This window comes from Anarhichas minor, unplaced genomic scaffold (genome assembly GCF_050575085.1).
Source record: "Anarhichas minor isolate MPS153535 unplaced genomic scaffold, ASM5057508v1 ptg000045l, whole genome shotgun sequence".
In the NCBI taxonomy this organism is placed as follows: Eukaryota; Metazoa; Chordata; class Actinopteri; order Perciformes; family Anarhichadidae; genus Anarhichas; species Anarhichas minor.
In genome coordinates, this window is record NW_027466491.1 from 1222609 (window position 1) to 1237086 (window position 14478).

Consider the following 14478-nt stretch of genomic DNA (forward strand, 5'->3'; position numbering starts at 1 on the left):
GTACCAAATGTCTCATTTGTCTCAAGGTATTTGGTCCTTTCTTCCTTGAGCGAAATCATTAACAGAAACTTCCTTTGATCTCGCATCACCTGGTCACTTTTGGGAAATGCGGACACTGTGTACACTCACGCCATCTTTTAAGAAGCAGCTTAGCTATAAGTCTGTGGAAAAATACTGTGGAAAAATACTGTGGAAACATACAGGTGTTCCATGTTGATCTATATATGCGTATCAGCACACACACCCTGGAATAAAAAGCTAATAGAAGTGAACACTGCTGTGCCGGTCAGACACTGCAGTCCACTACCATGGTACATAGCAACATAAACAGTGTACGTCTGGGCACAGATTAGCACGGCAGTGTGAAAAAGGTCAGGAGAGGCTGGAGTTGTGCAGGCAGCTGATGAAAATACCATAAAAAGGTTTAAGCTTGGAGAAAGTAATCAAAATCATTGCCTGAGCCAAAGTGATTTGACAAAAGCTGCAGCTGGGTTCTGCTGACCTGTTGAAACATCAACCGTACTGGTGGGTAGTCGGCGCTGATAAATGGGAAATTGCCAAAGTCCTTAGGGCATTCAGTGCAAAGACTATCCTTTTAACTGCTTTAGTTCATTTGATCATAATGCAATTTCTGGTCATTTTTGTTGAGAGAAAGGAAATGACGCTGCTGCTGACTATTTTATCTGCCATTTCCAGTATGTTTTATATCATTTTCGAATAATGAAGGTGATGTTGTGTGACTCCTGCGCATGGCAAACGACCGCAGTAGCATTCCTTCCCCCCCCCCCACCATTCTAATATTCATTCTCATATTGGAATGCCTTTTTTTTACTATTCAAATTTAGAATATCCATTGACAGCCCTGGTGAGGAAATCTGGAAAATCTATTTTCTAACGATCGCTCATGTGCCCTTTTCAGAAGATCTCTCCCACTGAGTGATCGTGTGACTTTGCCTAAGGTGCAATCGCAGACGGGCATCAAAGAGAACGGCGACGTATGTTCTGTGACAATGCGTGCACGTGCACGAGAGTGTGATTGTCTGTGCATACACTGTATGTCCTTGCACCTGTGTATTAGTAGCTTCTCATGAGCTCATGAGCAGTGGTGTTCTCCCCCTCAAACCAGCCCCTTTCCGCTCCCGTGTTTGCCTCATGATCAAAGCCTCTGCCGTGCCACTGCTTCTTTTGATGCTCTGGCACAATAGAGCCTGTTGAGGTTTTGATTTCTTCATCCATTCAGCTCCATAAAGGCCAGGCCTCCCCCTTCTCCAATGGGCAGGGGGGGGAGGGACCCTTGCAGGGCCCTGGAAGTTCCCTGCCTGCAGGTTTGTCTGGTTAGGCTCTGGACACCAGGAGCTAAAGCTGAGCAGGCAAACGGCAAAGACAACATTGGGAACAATGACGACAGTTTTTTATCTCATCACAATCCTAGCACCACTGAAATTAAAGTGAAACTGCAAAATATTTAAAGGTTTGAGTCTTTTGAAGTGGGTTTGTGTCAGGTACTTATCCACAGTACGTGTATCATCACCTACGAATGGGTCACTTCCTCTCAGTTGACCTGAGAAGACTTCATCTGCAGTCACACACACAACTTGTCAGCACCTATAAATGAGCTTTTGCTGTTACAAAAAAAAAGTGCTGCTTAAGCTACTTCTCATTCCTTAAGCTGAACTATTGTTTAAGTTTAGATACTGTGACATGCTATAATGTAGCACTTCTTGTTGCCACACCAATGACAACGTATCATGTTTCTCTTTTTCAGACTCATTACACGACCTTCTACATCAGAGGTTCCTATTTCTTTTTTCAGCCAAGGACCTTTTCACCGGCAGGGTGATGAGATGCTGAGACAAAAGGATTCTTTTTAGTTTCTCTTTGCTGTTTTCACTTCGTTGTACTACTTGTATTATCCATCCTACGTTGTTCCCAATAAAAGCACCGGGATCTGTGCTCTCTATGTGTTGGTGCGTTTGTGTGATCTAGCATCAGCCTGACGCCGCTAACCTCCCGTGTCCCCCCCGGCCATCCTCGGTGTGAACACGTGTGACAGAACGTGGCAAATCTGCCTCTCTCTCATACACAAAAACACACACACGTACACCCTCCATCTCTCTAAGCGTGTCCCTCCTTAGTCCCCGGTGCCGTCGTGAAGGGGTTCGAGAGTTCACGTTTTGGAAGGTGTGAAAATACAGAGTGGCTCGGGCGTATCAGCGTGCGATTTGTGTGATGCTCACATTTATTCATCAGTGTGCGTACGTGCGACCACTAGCATACATGTGCATCATAAGCATGTGTACCAGAGTTCACGGCACGAGCGCATGCGGCTTTCTTTCCCTGGATTCCCCGTCCGCATGTGATACAGAGTGCCCCGGTTACACAATAAAAGCCAGTCACCAAGTATCATCTGAGCATCAGCACTCATCCGCTATGCTCCATCCCCTGATGGAGACATACCAACGCATTCCACTTAAAATAAATTAACCACACTTTTTGCAAGCAGAGGTCTGAATGTTCTGAATGAAGCTCATCAAGTATCTTATTAAAGGTTATTACTTAGCCCACAGTGTACTTTCAAACGTCTGGTATTAAACTGCATTTAGAGAGCCTCTTAAATCCAACCTGCAAATTACACTCTGTTCTTTGGCAAGGCTTCACAGGCATTCATGTGTGACAGGTGTCCGTCCTATGAATAAACTGCACAAAAGATAATTGTCAAGTGCTTATTTTCACTGACACTTCACATAAACCTCCTTTCACACCTGATTTAGGGCCGTAGGTTGAATTCAAGAGCAGGCGGGATAGCAGGCAAATAAGTAGGACTGTTAACGTTTCAATTCAGGATCAGTGAGTCATCTGATTGGTTCTGCTGAGCAGCCTTAAAATTTGACGACTAGAAAACAAGAAAAGCAGGAAGCTTCACGGGTCTGGTGTTTGGGGAGAGGCAGTCGACACGAGTTGTCTCTTGTGGGGGAAATGGAGGTGAGATTTTTAACTGTCAGTTTTAATATCTTCTGAGAATAACTGTCCCCAGGGGGAAAAAAATAATAAATAAACCAGAACATAGCAGCACCACGCAGACACGGATTGCATGAGAGGCAGCAGCTGTGACCTCCTACGGGCTGATGTCTCTATCCATAGACACGCTGTGGACGTCCATAATAGGCCACTAAACACAAACTGTCCCTCAATATTAACCTATAGCCTCCTTTCACAGCTATCATTAGCCCCTACACTGGAAGTGTGAACAACCATGGAGGAACGCCAAGCTCCTAAAAAGGGTTTTATGAGGAAGACAATGTACTACTATGGCATGCCCCTGCTATCTGCTGCACCCTCGACGGAATGGTGCTCACGCGCTAAAGCACAAAATGTACCAGATGGGAGGGACACGAGGAGAGGTGAGAAATGAGGAGGAAGGGTAGGGAACCAGTAATAATCGCCCACGAGATTTACACAACGGGAGAGACCAGAGACAGACGTATAATACATTCAGCGTCTCCCTCAAGGACACTCCGACAGGACATGCATCTGCTTGGCGGCGGACGACATATCGAGCCTTTTCGGTTACATGGCAGTAAGATAGAGGCTCCGCCCTCAAGTGTTTCCGAGTCACTTCTCATCTTTTTGCCCTCCCAAGAATCTTCCACTGTTGACAATTGTCATCGGCAAGCTCTGTTGAGTGTCAATACGACACACAGTCCACGCTCTGATGTGGCAACAAACACAGCGTATAGGTTGCGATAACCGACATCATCACATACACCCTGCTGAGTGGACCCATAATAGTAATCGTTGACCATATTACGCACCGACGCAAATGGAAAAGTTCCAACATCGTGTTTGACAATACAGCTCAACAATGATTGCTAATCAGCCGTGAGATCAACTGACTGATGTGACGGTCAGACAGCTGAGAGGTCAAGTGACGAGCAGGATTAGGTTGCCAATAGAAAAAGTGGATCAGCTGCATAAATGCACACAGGAAGGGTGAGAGAGAAGCACCCTCCCCTCCGTCAGCGGCTGACCTCTAACCCCTCTAAATAATGGAGCAAATGAAGCTTAGTCGGGAGGACTATAGTGCTTTTCATCTTCTTCATCTCTTTTATTTAGGTTTTGAATTTTACCAGACTTTGTGCCTTTTCCAACAAATCCTCAAAGTTGAGCAAAGAACTCTTTTGTTTGTCTTTGCATGACAGCTACTGATTGGTCCTTCACGTGACATTTTGTCAAATGTTTTCCGAGGTCAAGAATTCCCTTTGAAAATGTTTATTCTCTTTCTGGGTTGCTGGGTCCCCATCCATCCATCCTTCCATCCATCTATGTGCAGCATTGACCGGAATCAGCCCATGAATGCGTCCCTGCTTTGGGTACGTCCTATAAAATCATCAGGAATTCTGCTAAAGGTCACATCAATTCAGGCTCTCTGGTGAAGACTCGTGTTTCGCCACAAATGTCTAGACTTAAGTTAAAGATCAACGTGATTCATGGCATTGCTAACTGAAAGAAGTATCCAGTGGGGTTCAATTGCCAAAGATGCTTCAGCTTTTCTTATATTGTGCAATCTTTTCCAAATTAAGTCTCTCTTGTTTGAGTTGCTCCCAGGCGTGAGTGTGTGTGTCAACAGTGCATGTGCAGGGTGTGCTCAGTAAGCCTTCCCAAGTTAAATAAAGATGAAGGAAAGATACTAAACCCATAAGGTGGAGAGAAGTTGGCCCAAGGAGTGTCCTGAAGCATGAGGATTTCCCTGTCAGATGTCGGTATAAGCTTGGTAAACATACAGCAGCTCAGCTGTGACAAACATTTTGTAACTACAAACAATGATACACCACGGCACATTTCAAAGAGTCTATGCAAATCACTGAGTGGATCCATTGGCTACTATGTCCAAATGTCAAAACCATATCTGGCTGCCATTTAAAGGGATTCAAATTTACTGAATTTAAAAGTCGGAGCTGAAAGAAGATCATTTTTTTGTTTGTTGCAAAAGCACACTTTTAAAAAGCTTTGAAGGGATTTCGAAATACCAGGCCATCCTCAAAAAGGAGCAAATGACACTGGTGGCTTTTACACCCGCGGCTCGACTGCATCGGCTTCCATTATTCATGGGATACTCGGCCGCTTCAATCCGGCCCCAGACCGCTCACCTTACACGTTACACATTCATTGACAGTAGCGCTCACTCAAACACACCGGCATGCACAGTGTGCCCTGCCCTCGGGCGAGCACGCCGACATAAACGCAGCAACCTGAATTCTTTTTCAGTGGCAGTGCAACCAGATGTATTTTAATTTGACAACGAACGCAAAGATTTATGTGGGAGCTGACAAGCGGGATCAGCATGTTGATTTATGAGCGGCTTTATGAATCCCAAGGTGTATCCCATGAATGAGTGAGTGATGGGGAGCGATAAACATAACACGACGGTAAAACAGGTTGTACACCCCAACTTTAACCTTTATAGCCGTTTATAATTTTCTTTTAATCAATCAATTCATTTTTATTAACTTTCCAACGTGAATATGATGGTAAAATACCACTCTATTGAAAAAATATGAACTTTAAAACTTCATAGCACACAGATGCACATAGAATGTAAACAGCAAGAGGAGATTCACTCCAAAATAGTGCTTTTATTTTTGTGCAAATTCAGCATGTGCTGCGGCACACACTCACTCACTCACTAATGTGTGTGTGACCAACCATTGCACCACTCCAGCCCTCCCTTTTCTTCCTCGGGAACTCTTACATACTCTCTTCATCAGGTGTCTTTTATCCGTACGCATACCCACCTAACTCGTTAATGTTCCTGCTCCGTTTCTCCTGAATTGAGACGTATAAGGCTTCCCTCTCATCTCGCACCAGGTGAGCCCAGATTGTCGGTGTCTGCTATAAACACACACACACACGCGTCCTTACACAATCTGACATTTCGCAGCAGTGTGTGAGACCTGTGAGCCAAATTTTTTACTGTGAGAACAACAATCAGTGTGCTTTCCCTCGAATCTGAGGCAGGCCCATACCTGTACACGTGTAGGTGCATTCGCCTTGTGCTGTGTGTGTGTGTGTGTGTATGTGTGTGTGTGTGTGTGTGTTTCACGTGCATTTCATCCAGCTGAGTCAATCTATATCTCTTGTGTAACCCCAACCACACTGAAACAAACACTTGGTTTTGTGAGTTTACACACTGCTGGGGCGTCGGATTATCCTGCGCCTGCCAAAGTGAATTGACTCGCCAAAACTACAGACCCTTTGAATGTCATGGCTATATTTAACCAGTGCGAGGCACACTGTGTGTCTCTGTCTGTCCCCCCTTTGAGAATGAGGTCTGGAATGCCACCAATGTGAACCAAAACTAGGCCAAGCACAGATGGACCGACTGCTTTTGCAGGCGTGCCAGCATGTCAAGAGGCAGCGATTGTGTTGCATTAAGAACCGCGTGTGTGTGTGCCCCAGCTTGAACTCGTAACTCTAACAGTGCTATCTTTGGCCGGCATCAAAGGCGAAATTGATTTGACCGAAATGAACCGAGTAGAACCAAATCAAATCAAACGGGACTGGACCAGAGTGAATCAAGATTTGAAGAAAAAAGGAACTGAATCAAATCAAAGTCACTCATACTGGGATGTATAAAACAGGGAGACACATGCTGATTTCTTAGGAAAAAAGAAAGAATTTCAATTTGCAATTCAACGTTAAATCCTTCCCGCCCACCCACTATAACAGCCTCACACATCTTACGATTAGGTCTCCTTCCTGCTGAGTAGCTCCATCGTCCTCTCATCCGTCTGACCCATTTATCTGCAGGACTCTGCCCAGGTAAACCTGCGCTGATATCATTATGTTCCCATTAAAGGCCCCCCTGGTGTATTCATGGCAGATAAATCTAGGCCAAGCAACCCTACACTCCACAGAAGAAGACTCGCTCTTCCGGAGAAGAAAACCAAAAATTGCTTCTGGACTTGGATCCACATTGGGGATGAGCATCACGACCCAGAACAAGTTAAACAGGAGTTCACGGTTGAATGGTTTCACTTTACATTCTTTTGGATAAGATGATTAGAATTGACATTTGGAAGCCACTTTTCTACGGACTCTACATTATACTGATGATAATGCTCGCTGTGTAGCTGTACTTTATGAAGAGCGAATACAGCACTTGTTCCTTATTTCAGCGTTAACAGCGCAATGTATAGGAACGTGAGGCTGGCAGTGTGCACAGCAGGACTGTTTTTACGTCTCTACCTCTGCATCCGCGGCTGTTCTCGGACTTTCAGTGCACTTGTTTCAAGGCTTGCTTGACATTTACATGCGGTCAGCTGTTAGTGTTTAAACTAAATATTACTACAACCAAGATCAACAGTAGACGCTGACCAGGCCCGGGCGCTGGCAGCCACCACTCCCCCTTTCCTTTCTCCCTGTCTCGCCTTTTTGCTCTGCCTTTTCTGTCTCTCCGTCTGCGCCTGGTGTTCTCTCTCATGTGTGTGTGTGTTAGAGCAGCGTACGAGGATGAAGCCAGGCAGCCAATTATGGCAAGAGCAAGGCGGAGCAAGAGTGTCAACATGTAGTAAAGAGCAGACAGCCCACTGTCTGGAAATACTAAGGGGGAGAGACAGCAAGGGGGGGAGAAAAAAATGAAGAAAGAGAGATATAAAAAGAGACAGAGAGATTGACTAAGTGAAAAAGGGCCCAATAAAAAAGAAGACTAAAATAGACTCAAAGATAGTCACAAAAGACACAAGAGGAAGACAGACAATGTACAAAGTAGAGCCAATGGAGCACAACACACGAGTAAAAAGAAGGAGAAACATTTCTTTACTTTACTGGAGGACTTCCTTGAAAGGGCATCACCACATAGGGAGTTTTTATTCAGTTCCCCACAGACAAGTGTTCACAAAGACATCATTTAAGGGGAAAAAGTGAAAGCTCTAAAAGGGCAGTCACATTGTACGTTTATGTTCTGTGTCCACTATAGATCCACACGTTCAGGGGATTGTCTCTGACTCTGAACTCTGACTTTTAAGGGAACTTGAGTTATTGTCTGTTCTCATATTTTCATCTTTTACATCATGACAATTGGTCATGAAAACAGTTTAACAGAAAGAAAAACTCATCTTTGACTCCAGACAGAGTCCCTGAGAACTCTTTGTCATACAGTGGCAGTGAATGAAAACCCTCCATCATATTCACCCATCATGTTTCGATGCATCCTGTAATTGGTGTTAAAAAGTATTTAATGAATTGAAACTTTGAACTGATGGGGGGTGTCAGGTGCTCACCAGAGTCAGCTACTACAATCCACGTGTTAAGTGACCAGTTGTGGCCAGCTAGTCGTCCAAAGCCTCATTTGATTGGATCATTTCTTGTGTGAGTGACTCTTCAAACATTTGAAACCATATCAGAAGTTAAAACCGCTCAAACTTCCATCTCACTGTGCCTTACTTTTGATTACTTGGTCGTGATAAATAGCCTGAATCTTTAAAGTTTTCATTGGAATCCAAACCAATCTGGCCGGCCCAAGCCTTCAGCCTGACGCCCAGCAAGTCCTGACAGCAGCGTCGGGCCCGACACGGTCTTTATCACTCAGTCAGGATGTATTGGGGGGAGAGAGAGTTAAGTGGAGAGAAATCACCTGGAATGTTGTTAGGTTCAATATAGCTTTTGATGTGTGTGTGCGGGTCAGAGTGTACAGTCCAGGTCCCGGGGGGAGGAACTGTGGTTGGGATTAGTAAACCCTGTCTGACCCGGTGTGCTGCTCGGCCTTTATCCCCACAGCATAATGAGTTCACTCCTTCTCTCTCTTTTCTCCCTGTGTTTTCATTCATCCTGCGTGTCCCTGCTTTTGCTTCCTGGTCGTTTGTTTTCTTCTTCTTATCTTCTTTTTTCACGGTCCGCCATGTTTCTTTTGCTTCCCTCAAACAGTACATCTCCCTACCTCCTCCCATGCCAACCCCTTCTTTTCCTTCCTCTTCTTCCCCCCCCCCCCCCCCCCCCCCCCCACCTCCTCGCATATGTTCTTCGCCAGATTAGTCAATTAGAGAGAGACAGAGAGTGACAGGGAGCAAAAGAGAAAGAAGGAGAAAGGTCTTGCACGATCTGGATTTTTCTACGCCTACACCAGGTCACATGATATGATTAATTATGTACTCTATAGCTGACTGGACTGAACTCTCTCCATGGGTCTGTCTGGATTCAGTGGGACACTTGAACAACTACTTCTAGAACACCTAGTACCCAACACATAATAAACAGATAAAAACCAAAACAAATCCACTAACCCACCACAAATACTTGTGTACTACACATAGAGCCTGCATCCCAATAAGTGAAGGAAAAACATCATAGTTTTAACACTAACTTTCACCTTTTTCATCAGTGAGTAGTTTTTATAACACATGGTTTAAGAGGTGCTGCAGTCCCCTCAGTACCCCGACTTCCAGACTTCAAATTGAAAGTTAGACGTAGCAAGATTTCATACAAAGTCAATGGAAAGACAGAATCAGACAGCAGATAAAGTCAGAGCTTCTCCTCCTCGTTCATTAACGTCTACACCTCTCACTTGACTTTATGTATTCATGCTGTTGTAATGTTGATTTATTTAGGCAGAATTCAAGCCTCTGTTGTATCTCGTGTAGCTGTGAAACATGTAGAAGGAGCGGTCTGTTTAAAGTGGTGCATGATGGAAAAGCGTGTCTGTCTCCCCCCCCCCCCCCCATATACGGTAGCAGGAAGGTCTCAGGGGAGAGAAGTGAGCTGTTGTTACAGTCTCTGGCCAAACAGTCACTGAGTCTGGCAGCGGCCTGCACGTGTATGTCTGTTTTTGTGTGTGTGTGTGTGTGTGTGTGTGTGTGTGTGTGTGGAGGGGGTGGACCCCCCCTCCTCTCCTCTTGGGGGTCCACAGTTGGATTAGCCCGTCTCTCAGAAGACTGGAAAAAGGAGCCCTGCTGTCTCATGTGAAGCGAGCTTAGAGGGAGGGAGGGGGGGGGGGGGGGGGGGGGGATGAAGCGAGGGAGACGTTGTGATCCAATTTTCAGCTTTTTCTCCTCTCCGGTGTTTTGTTCAACGCTTGTTTAAACAGGCTCCCAGGAGATGATGCAGCCGGGGTTTGTAAATGAATCTGTGTGTGTGGTCACGGGCAGCGTTGTGCTGAGCATTATTCCACGCTGATGAATGAGGATTCACAAGCAGACAATTCAGTGCGGAGACCCCGGATGACTTTTCCCTTAAAGTTGACAAAGGGGGAAAAAAAAGACCACGGCAAACATATTACACAGGGTCATCTAAGGGTTGACCTTACTTTCACCCGAGCTTGTTTTAAGTCCCGAAAGTTATGAGCGCATGAAATATAATCAGATGAAATAGGATTGAAGTTCCCTAAGCTCATCTATCGCAGAGATCCCCTCTGTTGGGGCTTAGAGACCGATTATGGCGTATGATATTGAATCCTCTTTGGGCTCTGGCCATTGTGTGAGAATCTGTAGCTTTGTTGTGTGTAAACCTGCCTGTGTATTTGTATCTATAGGTGCCTGTATGGAGGGGATTCACATGTGTAATGTTCCACCCGCCACCGTTTGACCGTGTGTCGGGGGCTTTTACCCCCCTCGGTGTTAGGTCAGGAGTTCAGCAGGGTGCTAAGTAATGACCCTCAATCAACATCCATCACTCAGTCGTGGGATGCGTGGGTGCTTCCCTGCAGCCCAGCCAGGGGAGGAGCGGGGCAAGGCTCACAGCGTCACTCCTCACAGGTGAACTTCCATTCGATTAACATAATGTCCGGATTACGCCGTTCACACATTTTTGGTTACGGTGGCTGAGGGCAATAACTGAGCGTAGGAATCGTTAATAGCGTCGGCATTTCAAGGCCAGCGGAGCAACACGGGAGCATAAAGTTGTGGCCGATTCGGTTTCCAGTGTAAAAACTGAGCCTAAATGTCATGAAAAAGACAAATATTTAGTTTCGGTGAAAGCAGGCAGGGTGCCACTGTTTAGCAGTAAACATACGCAAAGGTTGGTCTGACATGAGGAGTGTGTCATTGAGTTGGCAGGCGCAGGTACACGCTGAGTGAAATGTTGATTGCTGTTTTCACGTGATGACCTTTCAACAAAACTCAAATACTACATTGATTGAATGCTGGTTTTCATAATGTCACATCTGTCCATTCAAACATTACTCCACAGATTCAGCATTGCAGTCATTGTCTGACTAACGACGGACAGTTTAAAAAAAATAAAAGAATAATGTAGCATAACCAGTGATATCACCTTTTTTAGTCCATGTATTCTTCTACCTTGTCAAAACCTGGCGCCTATATTACCCACAATGCAACCTGAGCACCAACAGTTCAGTCTGGGTGTGTTATGCTAGTAGTAGCTAATGTAAATGCCTCAATGTTACTTTTTTGTAGTTTTCTCGCCAACACCTGATTGTGATGTGTAAAATCATCCGAGTTCCCCTCTAAATATGACGCTATAGCTAGATCATGCTTAGCTTAGCATAAACCTCACGTAAAACCACAACTTGTTGGTTTTAAACTTTGTTTTTTGTAAATATGTAACAAATGACAACTAAGTAAGTGCAGGCTAGCTGTATTAATCTACTTCCAGTTCTTATGCTAAGCTAAGCTATCCGTTTCCTGCCTGAAGCTCCAAACTCAATGGACAAATATAAGAGTGGTATCGATCTCCTCATCTTCACTCTCAGCTGGAAAGCAAATATCACATAAAAATGTCAAACTATTCCTTAAATTGCTTTTAATAGCAAGACTTTAGTGTCTGTTGTGATTTCTCTTTTGCTAAAACAGCAATTTCTGAGGGGAACATTCAAAGGCAGCTTTAATCCCAGCCCCTGTTTATTTTAGATCCCGGGTGACGGGGGGGCCTGGGGGGATCGGAGAGCCTCTACATAGCGAGAGGTTCAGGTTATGCTGGATGTGTGTCAAAACGTGCGTCAGCACAAGTACTCAATCATAACTGGCCTTCTCATCTTCCACATGATCCAGCTTCTCACTATCACCTGACTATGTTGGCTTTGGTCTCAGAGTCTTCAGAAGAAAATTACACAAAAAAGAAGAGCAGACTGGATGAAAAGCAGAGTTATTTTCTCCCTCTCTTCATGTGGTGGTGGGATTGGTGGAGGCTGTCCGTCATGCTAACTGCGAGGTCCCCCGAGTTCCTGTTTTAAAGCTAATGTTTGGGTGGGGGAGAAGACGCATTACCGTGGCTCTTACATATTGTGGTTAAAGAGCGGCCTGGTTTTCCATTTCACATTAGCACACACACACACACACACACAGATACACAACCAGCTGCACCTGTTGCTGATTGCTGTCAAACGTGGGCTATGTGCATATGGATTTATCCTGTTTTTGTATACGTGTGTGTGAGCTTCTAATGCATGCCCTTTTGTGTGTAGTGACGTCAGCAGCCCTGTATTATATGCCACCAAGGCCGCAAGCGCTGACCAGCCCATCATTTAGTAGGGTGCCCATTTTACCTCAAAAAAAGAACTCGGGTCCAATCATCCATTATTCAGCGTACCACCACCAAAACTCTGTTGAGCCAATAACAGCTTCTGCAAACTCCGACCTCGTAATAAGAGGGTCCACTCTAACCCCAAGTCAAGCCATGTCATGGACCTCAGCCGCTTCCAAGTGGCCCAAATAAGATCAAAGTCAGTGGAGTTTTTAAAGAACTGTAAAGAGAAATTGAAGCTTGTTTTAATTCACTCGTGGAGTGAGCTTTTGATCGGTTGCCCGATTTAGTGAAAAAAAAAAGAATCGCTATTAGGTGTCATTCCAAAGACTGCACTTTTGATTTCAAGCAGTCAGCGGAGTAGTATTTTTAGACTAGTTGGTATTTTGTGATGCTATATTTGTCGCAGAGCCGCAAATCAGGTCAAATTATACTGTCAGCTGAATACCTTAACATCTTTGTCAGTTTTGTTAGCCTTTCATGTAGTAAAATAGAATTGGCTATATGAGCTGCATGCTGTGTATATATATATATATATATATATACATATATATATATACACATACATATGTGTGTGTGTATGTGTGTGTGTTAAACATGATTATTATGACAGTTTTAAACCCATCAGTTAATCATTTTTCCCACGTATAAAGGCATCTTCTCTACTTCTTTTCAACCAACAAACACACACTTAAGGACTCCAACGCAAACACACACACACACACACCACCTTCATCCAAACCTTTGTCTCTTGTAATTGGCCTCGTTGGCCCCAAGCCACTTGTCTCTGTATCTGAGGGAAAAGACGGGAAAGTTGTCACAACGCTCTCGTCCATGGCAGGACCACACATCATTATCCACCCTGAGTGTCAGAACTTTGTCTCACACTCTTTCCTTTTCACTGCCCACTTTGTCTCTCTCTCTCCCCTTTATTTAATGCAAACCCCGCCCTCCTTTTTCCTTTCCATCTCCCACTCTCTTTATTTTTGCCTTCGGGCCCTTCTCACCATTGTACAAAGGGAGGAAGTGTCCCTGACATTAGTTGCTGGGATTATTTATATCCAGACTGCGTTGTGTTATTTTTAGCAGTTGGGTTATATTAGGTGAGAGCTGAACCACAGGCTGTTACAGTGGATGATCGTTGAGGATGCTGCTGTTTGAGAGCACACCTATAATCACTTGGGTGAACATATAAGTAGCTCGGTTAATTGTATGTTTTCACTGTACTAGCCAGCTTGACAGATTCCCTCCGCTCTCCTCGTGGGATCTTTCTGTAGTCTTTGGTGCTTTTTAACAGAGTCTCTCTCGCAGTTGCGTAATGACTGTATTGTGTTCTGTGGCAGCCGCTGGACATGAAGTAGTGCAACCTGTGTGCTGGTGGGATCGTTTGAGAGTCTCAGTCAAAACTTAAACAAATGAAACTCATTTCCCCACTCTCAGATGTTTTCATTTCAGTGTTTATCCTCTTCCTCGTGCAGCCATGAGTAAAAAAAAAAAAAAAAAACATAGACCACCATATTGTCCAACAATTGTATTTACGTGCAAATTGTCACTTTGCATGAGTGCAAAATGCTTATTATGGACGCAAAGCATCTATTTGGAATGATTGCAGATTGCAAATCCAAATGGCTGGTCACTGTCGCTGGTGGCTACGAGACGAGCCTCTCTCTCTCTCCCTCTCTCTCTCTTTCTCTCTGAGCACCAAACCCACAATCCTCCCACGCCTGCACACACCAACTCCCCATCCCTGACTCACAACCAAATTCTGTTTAACCCAAACCAACCCACTGACCTCGGCTTTTTCGAATATTCCTGTGATCCACCCGTGGTAATTCAGCCAATGATCAGAGTTGTACTTCAGGCTACCATCAGCTGCATTTGGCCGAATAATGGAATTATTACCTCCTCTTACACAGAACCATAGGAGTGCAATGCCACAAGGGGTGTAGAGATAAGGCAAATCATTTTCCCCTTAAGAATCCGGTTTTAAGTCAAGATGGCATGTTG